A 9,533-nucleotide genomic window follows, 5' to 3' on the forward strand; every position below is an offset into this window, starting at 1 on the left:
TGGCTACCAATGTCTGTATGTCCTTTGTATTGATGGGAGGGGTCACTGGGGGAGGGGCCATTGGGGGTGTGGGAGGAGGGGGGGGGCAGAAAACTTTGTTGTGAGGGACCCCGTAATTTCTGATGGCGGCCCTGTATACAGTATTTGAAAATGCTAACAATACATGCCAATGCGTGTAAATATGTAGTTTTTAGACTTGTAAAGAATATAATTTTTCCTCTGACATGGTTGCGTACCTTGATTCCTTATCACATGGTTAAAATCAACATCAAGATCTTGTAAAATCATTGCATTGGTCACATGGGAACTATTATTCAGTGCCTAATTTAAATACATTTAGCAATAGCTCCCTCAAAGCATATGCATGACAAGTGTATAACCTATAAATTGCCACAAGGTGGCACAGATTCAGAAAAGTGAAACATGGTTTTGTGTTGTGATGTATATTCTGTGTTTTACTTTTGGTTGGGAGAGCAGAAACTGAGGACGAGTGTCCCTTGGGCTGTGACTGTACCAGGGGCCACAGACATGTATTTTGTCTTCACTTCCTGTAACCCCAACTGTATGGGATAACAGTGTATGTCATCTGGAAACCCATTATCCAGGAAGCTCTGAAATGGGAATGGCATGTTCTAGTTAGCCCTAGTTAAACAGAGAATTCTTTTTTATTTTTTTTTGTCATATCCTTCACTGTAATAATAAAACAGTACCTTGGACTTTATGGTAACTAAGCTGCATACATTTAAATTGGTAGCAAAACAATACTATTGGGTTTTTTTTTTTGTTTTTTTTTGTAATATTTATTAGTAGCCTTAAAGTATGGTAATCCAAATTATGGAAAGATCCCCTAGGATCCCCACAGAGACTGAAAAGTTAGGGTGTTGGTGAAAATATACAAGGGCGCATTTGTGAGCGCAAGTGCAGTGTGCAAAACACAATTTTAGACACAAGTTGACATGTTATTTTACCCACATTGCAGCAGTTTCCCCCCATTTTTCTAACGTAATTGCTTCTACGATGTGGAGAGGCGCCTAACTGAATTGCAGTTAGTGTGTCAAAACACATGCAGTTGCACTTACAGCTTGAAGTGAATCAGATGCACTGAACAGTTTAATGGTTTGGATTACATAACTTCCCAATCTCAGCATCAACATTACCTTTGCATGTGATTATTTAGGTGCAAATACAATGCGCTTATTGACACTGCCTGCATGGTGGTAGTAGCTCCAGGGTTCCCCAACATGAATAGCTGTAGCTCGGTATGATTTAGTACAGAAAGCAAGATGGACACAGCAGCGCTAAACACAACAATGTTGAAGTTCAAGGAGCAGCTTTGGACGCAGGTACCTTTAACAAATGGCATATGGAATATTTTAGCACAATCACAAGGCTGTATACTGCGGCCCGCGACACTGTGGGTAAATCTGAAATCTAGGCTGTGCGCACACCTCCCCTAACTAATCCGATTACCTAACAAGCAGCCTGTGCATCTCCACATTGTCCAGTGTCTCCCCGCACTTTCATTAAAGTCTCCCTGCTTTATTCAGTCAGTCTCCTACCGGCCAATAGGACGTCCAGATATGATGTCACAAGCTCCGCCCACTCGCGGCACAAGCTCCGCCCCCACATTCCCTTTGTATTTGGCAAGGTGCCTTCAGCAGATAGAATGCGGCTGCGCGATCCTCATCTGGTCTTTTGCCACCTGCCATCTGCTGCCTTGGTCCCTAAACTTGCTGCCCATGCCTGCATCATACTACCAGAGCCTGCCCTAAAAGTGGTGAGCCTAACTGTGGGGATAATGATTTTTAACGCTGTGGGTCACAGTGTCAGTCCCTGCTGGTGGTTAATATTAGGGGTGTCTGTAGTAATTTATGATGGGGTGAATTTTGGGCTTAATAGGTCACAGTACCAATTTATACTGGGGTATTATTTCAGTGTACCAGTTGTGATTCCTATCCCATTCAATGCTGGAGGTCAGTGTTCAATTTGATACAGGAAATCAGGGTACCCATTGTTGCTAAGCCTTATTGTACCATTTTATGTGGGTTTAATGTGCCTTTTAATGAGTGCTGTAAAAGATTTCCTTCTGTATAAATGTTGAGGATTATTCTGGCCTATATCAATCTATTGTGGTAATAAACAAGTGCAAATTTTTTTTGTAGTCTTGTATGCATGTATGTATGTATAACTTTATTTAGAAAGCGCTACAAGGGTACACAGGGCTGTACATTTTTACAACAGAGAAACTTACACACAGGGAGGACAAGTATTATAATAAATACAATAAATAAGTGTAAAGACACAGTGCCATGTGGTATAATTTACAGTGGAAGGAGGTCTCTGTCCCGTAGAGCTTACAATCTAAGTGCATGTATAAATATTTTGAGGTCCCACTGATCACTGAATCTCCTGTATTAGAGCACTATGCTAATCTGCACATACTTAAGGCACATACTGCCAGTGGTACACCTGTTCAGTTTCTGGTCTTTGAGGTTGTAGCAGTGCTGTGCTAGTGTATGTACCAGGCATTCTCTTACTGCTTTGTCAGCATATGTACCTACAGTAGGTACACTGGTGCTGACCTTGTAATATAGGTCCCCAGTTTGTGAATAAATGCTCCCAAAATACATTAATTTAGCTCTATGTGCCATGTTGACAATTCTTACAATTTATTTATTGATTTTCTATTTTACACTATGAAATGGGGAGCTTGTACTCTGAGACAGGAGAAAAACACATTCTTACCTGTGGTCTAGCTCCCAGCTCCCAGTTTCTACAGATGCCAGCATGTGTGTTGTCTAAAAATGGGTGTGGCAAAGGGGTGTGTCTTTATAAGAGGGTGTGGCTTTCACATACATGGGCGTAGTCAACATTTGACTATCGGCCCTCCACCACGTAGGTCAGAGAAATTCCGGCCCTTGGTCCCACAGAAGTTGGACAGCACTGATCTATATAAATATATTACAATGGACTAAGTGGACAATAATATACTGGGGAACATAACCATATATTTCTAATTCCTCTCTGCAGGAAGGGACTGGAAAAAAACAGTTAATACCTGTATTTAAAAAAAAAAATCATCTTTTGGGAGAGAACAATTTTCATTTCGGATGCAATCTGCAGTAACACTTAACATGCACTAGTGTTTCCATAATAACAACCTGTAATATAATTATGATTACAGAGGTTGTGGTGCTACCTAGAATTATATAATTACTGAAAGGTTTCTATTATGAAAGACAATTATACCAACACTTGGAAGATAGTATTTAAAATAAATCTACTAATTTTATATTCAAGTCATTGAATGCTTTCCTATACACTAAATGTGGTGTTTTTGCACAGAGAGCAACAAGTAGAATTACAGTGAAATTAGATGTGTATGAAAAAGCAAATTCTCTGCAGTACCTTTATTTTAACCAACCATCAATACTATGAGATCTAAATAATTCAGTGTTACATAGTACTTATTTTAATGTGGTTATTGTATACAGAGATGTACTGTTAGCCATAAGGGCTGATTCACTAAAGTGCGATAAAACGTGCGCTATTTGTAGCGTGTGTTAAAAATTTTTATCGCGTCTAAATTTTTACGACTTAGCGCACGATTCACTATAAGCATACTTGCACTAATTTACACGCAATATTGCATGCGTTATTTAACTCGCAAAGACTATTTTCGTTCGGTATTTGCCGGTACATGCGCTAATTAACGTATAGTTGCCGCAAATAGATAGTAGCCGCATATGAATTGTCGCCACAAATATATGGTAGCATATAAATGGTAGCATATAAATAGTAGCTGCTTATAAATAGTAACTGCTAGTGATAAGCGAATCTGTTCCGTTTATCTTTATGTCGTGCGCGACTATTTATATGCGGCTACAGTTGCTGAAATGTTTCGCCAGGCATGGATTCGCGGCGAATTTTAAAGCAGCAAATTTTTTCATGCGTTTTGCCATTGGCGGATTGTTTTGCGAAACCCATTGAAAAAATTTGCCGTGGAAAAATTCGCCGCACGTCCAAAAATTCACCGCAAATCCATGCCTGGCGAAACAATAAACGCACGTCATGTTAGCCATACATGCCAATACTTTCGTAAAATTACTGTATTAAAAATGACCATTTCCCTGCAAACTGTAGGCTGCGTCACTCTAGGGCCAACACATACTTGAATAAATAGCACTGCAAAGTCCATATTTTATTGCCAAAAGCTCATGTAGGGACCCATAGGGTTAAGCTCCCTATGGTGTTATCCCCTACCTTTTTCCTTATCTGTGCTGTAATAGGGCAGAGCCCTCTACACTCAGATTACAGTTATTAGGCTACCCCCTATAGGTTTAGCCAGGTTGACCACTCCCCTTGTGCAGACTATATAGTGTCTGGCACAAGGAAGTGTCTTCCTCTTTGGCTGCTGGTGTCTAAGGCTGCTAGTCACTGAGCCTGAGGCATTGGCCCCAGTAAGGAGAACTGCTAATTTGTAAGTCGGGGACCGGGCCCCGTGAATGAGATAAAGCCAGCACAGTCAGTCATATGTAATAGCACCCTCTAGGAGTGGTGAGCATAGATAGCTTATTTAGTAAGGGCAGCAATAGCCCCATCAAAGGAGACTGTAAGGGTTTAGTCTAACCCAGGCTCTGTATGCCTTGCTGTAGGGACCACAGTTAAGACACAGGATTCAGGCAGTTCCTCACCCTGAACCATAGTTGGCTGGAAGGGATCCGTTCCAGTAAAGGGCATCCATTCCTGGCATACAGCTAATACTCTGCATATCCTCCAAGTGGGCTATACTGTTACCTTAAGTGTCACATCTGCTGCTGTTCTCTGTGACCAAGTTCTATACTGCTGTGACTGTGAGTATATACCCTGCTGCACTATTCCATATGTGCCTTGTCCAAATAAAGTATTATTCAGTTAACTGCAAGAGCTCCTGGCGTCCTATCACTTATTATATTGCATAACACCAGTGTGGGTTGTAGTTCAGCAACACCATATAGCCCCTGACATAGCTCCCATATAGCGGAGGCCCATTCCTGGGAAAGGGGGTTGCTGTAACACGTGCTCTAATTGTCCAACTAGCCTGGTATAATACCCCTATTAAGCCAAACAAGTGTTACACTCATTTACTGTACTTTTCTATAATTATCGCCTGCCTCAAGTAGGTGTTATTTTTCGCATAGCCTAATGCGATATTTAGCGCGCCTAAGTAATTGTGAATCATGTGTTAGTATTCTTTTCAGTTCGCTATTTAACGCATGCGGTTGCGCGAAAAATAACGCATGCGATACGTGACTTAACGCACGCAGTAATACTGTTGTGAATCGCGCGCTAATTTTCGCGTCTTATTTAACGCAAAAAAGTGTGCGCTAAAATTTATCGCACTTTAGTGAATCAGCCCTATAGTTTAAAAAGAACAGTTTCTGTGATAAGGTGATGCATTTAAAGGGGTAAATGGGTTTATTGAAAAAAATGCAAGCTTTACTAATTTACAAATAAAACTTACATTACATATAAATAGACATTACATATAAATAGACACATAGCAAGTTTTATACCTTTTATTATATATCCTTATTAATATATAATACCTGATAAGGATATGTCGTTTGGAAACTGTCAAAGCAGTTTTAGCCAGTAAATCACCTTACCACATAAGACCTTAATTTTTTTTTCTTTGGTGTTTATGCTTTATCATTATGGTGCTAGTAAACTGGCAACATGTGAAATGAGGAGTGCGTCACTCCGTCAATGACTCTTTTTCTATGTAGGGTTGATTGTCAACAGAGTAAGTGGTACAAACCACAACAGTTAGGGCACACCACAGATCACAGTCACTTTTGCCCTCTTCCCTTATATTGTCTTTCAATATTTCTCATCTTGCTTTCATTTGCTACCATGTGAATGGTGCTTTGTTGGTACAGATACATCTAAGAATGCTCCAAATGAAGTACCCAAATGTTATCTTTTAACACTATCACATTCTTTTACATTGTAATATGTTACTATATCCTACCAGAATAAAACTTCACACATATAGCCAGCAGATGGCCTTAGTCAGCAAGTTTAAGCTTCATTTTGTTTAAGAACAACATCTTTAGAAACATCATTAGAAATAGATAATTGAGCCCATCCAGTTAACTTTTTTGCAAAAAAAATATAAACAGACCTATATTGCTTTCAATAGCAATTTAAAAAATGTTAAAATAGAAAGCATTATTGTGGCATTCTGTTTGAAAATTATAATTATGAGAAGGTGAACTGCTCCTTTAAATTAAAAAAAATCTGTAGTGCTCACCAATGCAGGGCTGTTTTTGGTCCCTGGGCCGCCCGAGGCGCCTCCTCCAAAGCTGGTCCCCACTTGCCCCCTGTACCTGTCATTGAACACACATAGGATGTGTGGAGGCGCTGGGCCCTCATGCATGTGTGATGCTTTGATTACATATTTAACACACTTTGGACACATTTAGAAATAAATACTTGTCTATACAGCCCAAAGGAAAAAAAATAAATGAAGTCTCCCTCCACACTCCAAAACTTACATATGAATGTAAAAAAAATATATATATAAAATATGTAAAAATATGGATCTTTAGTAGGATGATATAAGAACATACAGCAGCATCAGACACCTTTCGCTTTTCGGATGCATCCTCCCTTAATCTTAGGTATGCCGGAGACTTTTTGTGTTTTTTGCTCTGAGCCCTGGCCTGCATAAAATACATTGTGATTTTAATATATTACAGTGTCATAGACAGTACAAGCTGTATATATTATACCCTATATAACATCCAGGCCAGTCCCTAAGCTCACATTTTATTCATTCAGAATTTCAGAAATGTTTGGGTCATCCCAAAAGGGTGTTTAAACATGCACTTCCCATGCAGTGCAGGTTTATGTACTGCAATGCATATGTTAGTTTATCTTATTCTGCTCTGAGTTGCAGAAATTAGAATATAGACATAGTAAGTAACCAAACACATAAAGTGTTGCAAACAAGTAACAAGCTTATTACACTGAAAAGAAACAAGGCAACAGCATTCAGTATAAGTGTACTAATAACAGGTAGGCAAAGTGAGTAAAGCTCCGGGTCATTAGGTGAACAAACACAGGAGTGTCCCTGTATAAGACCACAATTCCACATCGCCGCCCAAGCACCCAACCGGAGCCACGTCTATGTATGAATCATCATTTGGAGTGAAGGCAAAGGAGGCACAGCTAACTAAACTAAACAGCTAAAAACAGCAGAATAAGTGGGGACAATAAGGGAAAGAAAACAGAAAGCTTTTATTGTCAGTGCATGATCAAATAGTTACATAGTTACATAGTTACATAGTTACATAGGGTTGAAAAAAGACCATTGTCCATCAAGTTCAACCCATCCAAGTAAACCCAGCACACTTAACCCACACCTACCAATCTATACACTCACATACATACACTATATATACAACCACTAGTACTAACTGTAGATATTAGTATCACAATAGCCTTGGATATTCTGATGTAAATGTAAATAAGAACTCTCACCCCTCCTGCTGGATTTACTGGCGCCGCAATTTGCCGAAGTCGCCAAAGTTTCCTCTCAAGGCAACTTCGGTGACTTCGGCAAATCGCAGCGCTGCGTATGCCAGCCCACCAGCAATTTACATTCTAGCCGGTGGGATGGCATTGCAGGGAGATTAGTCACCCGTGACTAATCTCCCTGTGTGTCACTACCTTAAAGTTTTGCCTTAAAAAAAGTTTCATTTGTTTGTGGCATATTTCAGCTTTTAAAAGATTTCATGATGGTGACTGTAATTACTTTTAAAATATCAAAGAGGCTTAGTTTGGTGTGGAGTTGGCCCACTTAAACATGTATGTACTATCTAACCAATGTAAATATATTTCAGCGCAATATCTGCCTTTCCAGACTAGTACCAGTAGTAGTACACTGTACTCTCTTACCCAGAATGGGCCTTCACTAAGTGGAAGAGGAAGGTGAGGGTGTTGTGAAACTACACCTCTCGTGCTGCTATGCAGAAGAAAAAAACAGAGGGCACCAGAGGTTCTTGCAAACAACAAAATAATAAGTGTTTATTTAACATCCACAGGGTCACTCACAATACAGCTTCTCAGAGGCCAGTGGTACAGGCAACACCACATACAGAGTGTCATACAGACTGACACTCCCCTGCGGGTAGACTTGGCAGGAATCTCACTTCACCTCTGCCACACCCCGTAGTGGATCCCCAGGGAATTCTCTATCCTAATTCCCTATTCACTTGGATCCCTACACTACAGGCAATGTGGCATGGGAGAGATACCTCCAAAACTGCAAGTCCTATATAGGAGCTCAGAACTGCTCTTTCTAGCTCAACTCTAACTGCCTTACACCTGCCACTATCTAATGCCTCATTCACGGGGCCTTCTACAGCTGGGCCTGGGCCCATGCCCTGGGCTCACAGCACACACCCACCCTGTTCCTCAGGTGGAAGCAACAGGAGGAAGGTGCCACTCCTTTCCCAGCACTATGCCAAAGTGAGGCAGGATGTGGTCACATTCCCTTCTGCCCAGCATCTAAGGGAACTGAACCTGTAAGGATTTAAAGCCATAGGGGCCATTTAACCCTATGGGTCCCTACAATGTTATAAGTGATTTCATTAACTGTACCTGGTCTCAGTGGCTTTTGCAGGCTTATTGCAATGCTCATTACCCATTTTCTGAAAAGATTTACTGGCATGCCTGGGGTTAATGCAGAGATCATTAACCATTTGGTAGAGTAATTTTACTTTTATTTTAGATCTCCACCCTGAATGTGTACTGACTAATAAACTACAATTTATTCAGTGTCACTTATTACAAATGCAAGGGACCAAGTCACTTATTTCCCCACTGGTGGAAAAATTCTGGTAAAGAAACTGCTGTGCATGACATTGCCTTAGCTTCTCCAAACAAAAACTTCACCCTCCACCTATGACTAAAATCTACAGTTTGTATAGAAATGAATATACAGTATATACACTGCTCAAAAAAATAAAGGGAACACTTAAACAACACAATGTAACTCCAAGTCAATCACACTTCTGTGAAATCAAACTGTCCACTTAGGTAGCAACACTGATTGACAATCAATTTCACATACTGATGTGCAAATAGAATAGACAACAGGGGGAAATTATAAGCAATTAGCAAGACATCCCCAATAAAGGAGTGGTTCTGCAGGTGGTGACCACAGACCACTTCTCAGTTCCTATGCTTTCTGGCTGATGTTTTGGTCACTTTTGAATGCTGGCGGTGCTATCACTCTAGTAGTAGCATGAGACGGAGTCTACAACCCACACAACTGGCTCAGGTAGTGCAGCTCATCCCCGATGGCACATCAATGCGAGCTGTGGCAAGAAGGCTTGCTGTGTCTGTCAGCGTACTGTCCAGAGCATGGAGGCACTACCAGGAGACAGGCCAGTATATCAGGAGACATGGAGGAGGCCGTAGGAGGGCAACAACCCAGCAGCAGGACGGCAAGGAGGAACAAGAGGAGCACAGCCAGAGCCCTG

Source organism: Xenopus tropicalis, chromosome 4 (genome assembly GCF_000004195.4).
Source record: "Xenopus tropicalis strain Nigerian chromosome 4, UCB_Xtro_10.0, whole genome shotgun sequence".
Lineage (NCBI taxonomy): Eukaryota > Metazoa > Chordata > Amphibia > Anura > Pipidae > Xenopus > Xenopus tropicalis.